This window comes from Plasmopara halstedii (assembly GCF_900000015.1).
Source record: "Plasmopara halstedii genome assembly, contig: Scaffold_350, whole genome shotgun sequence".
Taxonomy (NCBI): Eukaryota; Oomycota; class Peronosporomycetes; order Peronosporales; family Peronosporaceae; genus Plasmopara; species Plasmopara halstedii.
Window position 1 is genome coordinate 355,252 of NW_020187271.1, and position 4,353 is coordinate 359,604.

Below are 4,353 nucleotides of genomic sequence, written 5' to 3' on the forward strand. Positions count from 1 at the left end.
TGGGACTATCATAAAAGAACAAGTGGTGCATCAAGGTTTAATGACGGTGGTAAAACAGATATGGTCAATGTCAGTTCAAGCAATAAAGAAATTTCATATTTAAAATAAAGAGCAGCATTAAGCTTTGGTTACTCGAAAGTCTCTTGTTTCACTAGAGGGTGGAAGATAGGAGCCAATTGTCTGTATGTTTGCTAATGCGGTCTTGTGGGCTGAATTCTTCCTGAGACACAACCCCGTAGCACTTGGCAGCACAAATTGTGAATTCGACGACCATTTTCAATTGACTGCAGTTCGTGTGAGGATGGAACACGAGTTGTATACATTTATGTCCTCAGGATAGTTTATGTCTAAATGAATCCCAGTAGATGACACAACTGGCGGCCTAAGTGCCGAGATTGGTAATCGCTAGACTGAATGCGCTAACAAGATAATGTGCAGCGGGGCTGCCGTAGCAAAACGCTTGAGGAACCATTTTTAGGTCACCGACCTTTCGTCCTTTACCAGAACCAAGTATGAGTTAGCGGATCGCAACCCGCTTACTTTAAGAGTAATTATTGCCATCCCAAGGCTAATTGACTCTTCGGTTTGTATTCAAAAACTGATTTTTTATCCTAATCTGAAAAAGTTTAGATTTCCCTAAATATACTAGATATATATATTTAAATCCAAATTCATGCATAACTACTGGCTACCTAGCCCCGTACCGTATTCTTGTTTGGGTGCGGTCACACCATGCACATCTTATTAGTCTTACCAAAGATGACCCCACTCGTTAGGTTTGTCGTTAATTTTGCGGTACCTTTCTTTATTGAGGGTACCCAAAGGATTGGTATCCTTTGGATGCCTTTGACACCTTTGCAAAGTAGCTTGGGCCATTGGGGACTGTTGATTTCTGTCGCCTTCCTATATTTCGTTGTTGAATGGGTTCCTCTAACTTATTGAAGTTGAGCGACACGACGATGACGGAGGCAAGTAAAACACATGCATACATGTTGCTGGGTGTAGAGTTGTACTTGATGTCATCAACTTAAAACATCTACTGTTTATGAGACCGAGTTGCGACCACGCTGGATCGAAAGTTCTTGATAAAAGCTAAAATGATTGACTTGACAGTGAATATAACAAGCCAAATCGAACACACCTAGCGTTCGGTGTGGGCTTACTGAAGCCATACCACGAGCTTACAGTCACAAATTTGTCGGACGTGATGAGAAATATTACAGATGAAGCAACGTTTCTACCAACCCCATAGTGAAGGTGCCGTGCTGTCTGGGGTAGCGATGCGGTTATGAATTGCTGAGGGTTCAATCTAAGCAGTGCGAGGATCATGCGAGTCTGGAATAAGACTCATCTTATCCCAGGACACACATCGCGACGCTCGACGAGTTGATCTGCTGATATATCTGAGATTCAGGCGTGAAAGGGGCGATCAACATTCACGTCGAGCAATTGGTGGACCTCGTGGCGCCACATTTTCATATCGCAATTTAATGCAATGCCCTCAGATTGCAGGATGTGAGGACATTGTATTAAATACGATATAAAGACAGGGTCTATATAGAAGATCTCGATCGAACCCCACCTCTCCGGTAGCTTCATGAAACTACTTTTCTTCGGGAGAAGGTCCACCGCAAACGCGGTGATGAGATCTTTCAGCTCTTGTACATAGTTCGTTACTTCTCTCGGGTGAACAGCATTTGTTCGCATATCATACGGAATAGTTGGCGCTGAGAACACCCGCGATATCAGTTCTCCAGTGTTGGAAATGCCTCTTCTACAGAGGTACTGTATGTAAGTGCCCATCAATCACCTAGATTAAAGACCGCCAGCGCGTCACGCTGGTACATCTTTAAGAACATGGCTGAATTGATCACCACCTCAGCTTTTCTTATCAAGAGGACGCGATTATATTCCTCTTGTCCCTCAAAAACTTAGAAGCTCGACATCAGCGGACTCACGGTCACAGGGTCTCTCCGCCCAAGTATTTTCGGAATTCACCCTTCACGACGCGATTTGACCGTTCCATCTGTTTTTCTGTTTACGCATGGTCTGTGATTGACATATATTCTCTGGTGCCGGGGACCTCAAAAGATACATGCTAATAACTCACTGTCAAGCGCGAATCCGGATCCGATACAATGACTACTGGCAAGCCATGTTTGCAAAACACTTGGAAGGGAAACAGCTTAACGCTATTCACAGGTAATAGTATTGCCAATTGAAGCGAAATGAGCCATTATTGTAATACGGCTCAAAACGATCAAAGAGATTATTTATACCAGCACTACCTGCAAGTTTTAAATAAGTTTACCCATTTTCAACAACCTGTGCTCTAGACAACTGTGGACAAATATCGTCAAGTAGGTTTTGGTATGCACTATGTAACCTAAACAGTGCATCACAAGAAAGTTATACGTGGCTGGTGCATTAGACATCTTATGTGACACATCCGAACATCCATTCCCACAGCATCCTCTTATCGCTGTGATGGGGATTTTGCTGTCTATCATCAGCAGTTCGTTATAATCTTCAATTATATAAAGACAACAAACAGAACAAAGTGCGACATTCGTTCTAAGAATAGGTGTTTGTGCTGGAATCATGTTGGCAATTTGCTGGCAAAAATAATGTAGTGGGGTGGTAGGCTCATAACACAGTTTGTGTGTACACACTTGGTTACTGATTAACTTAGTGTGCACTACGCTAATTAGTGGGTGGCTACAATTAGGTATATTTATTCCTAATTTAGGCTGAGATTAGGATTAGGATAAAACCACATCTAATATATTCAGTCTTCATTTGATCAAGAGATTAGCACACGGTTGTGGTCAAAGGCGTATGACAGCTACGCAAGAAGACCAAGCCTCAAGGTAAAGCTATCTCAGCTCAAGAGTGCGTGTAACCAGGTGTCCCGTTACAAATATAAACTTCAGTAATATGACATAATGGCATCGAGTGCAGAAATTATCTCATTATCTCATCAAAACTGAGTCATGCCATGCACGGTAGAAGTGTCAGTAATGTCACGCAATTCGCTCAGTAAGGGCCATTGCTGCATGATGCAGTATCCAGTTCCGGGGACCAAGTCATTTTCTTGACGCCAAGAGTAGCACGCGTCCTAAATACCATCCCAACAAGGGCAGAAACAATATGTGAATAGCTATCTCACTCATCACAATCCGTGATCTGCGAGTGTTGTTGATAACAAGTTGATCCATGACAGATGACGAACTGCAAACCAACAATACCATTTTGGTCGCTTCACCGTCTTGCATTTCCTTATTCATGTAATGGGGTTATACGAACACCCTTTGTTTCCCTACCGACAAGCGATTTTAGCACTCATGAACATGCCCCATCAGCATATTTTCAAAGCTTGTCAGCGCCTATCGCCTTTGGTGCTTTGGCCATCAGATTCCTAATTTCATCGGACCCAATGATAGCAAAAATATTTATCTTGGTCGGAACAGCCGATAAGAATAAATATTTTGTCTTCCAACAAAGCACAGGGTATCGATCGCACGACCAAGTCATTTCACGACTTGGTCGTGCGATCGATACCCTGTGCTTTCTAGTGCGATGGGTGGCCTTGTTCTTTGCAAAAAGGATACTATGTCTTCCAGGATTTGCGTAAACAGACGAATAAAAGTTGGGCTCGCTCCCTCTGCACAAAATATTCTATCATAACTTTGTGTCTACAATTTCCTTTGTTAATTCGCCTTTATTCTGACTGGTTACATTTTTAAAGACCAAATATATTTTTTCGCCTACAAAACTACCAGAAACAATGTAAAATTCGAACAATTGTACCAAACTTTCAACGAAAAGGTGCACAAAATTACAGTGCACACGCCGTATGTGTAGTGGCTTCCAGGCAGTCGTTTTCCAACGTTTTCATCTTGATAAATGCAAAAATTTTGCACAATATTAAATATCGTAAAGGATGAACGATTTTCAATCAAAGATATCGCTTTGAGCCTTTCGTGATGATACACGGGGCTCTTGTTGATTCTGCGCGATTGAAACAACTTTAGCCTCGATTATGCTTTCAAGAATTTAAATGTTATTTAGCTGCTTGACATGCCACCGTTGTCTCGGGTCGAGAATTGTTGTCCCAGTTTTAAAAAATGATGTGTTGATTAGTATTTAAAGTATACATGTGCTGTACTTACTTTTCTATTAACTCACAACCAATAACAATACACTCACTGTCCAATTTTTGTAATATTATCATTAGACAGCGCGTCACAATGCCAGAGTACCTCTTGTTCTTCGTACACCAGCACTTTAGCTTTCGTTATCCTGAATTAGATGCTTTGCTGACAATGCAGAAACTCCCTGGAGTCGAAAAGA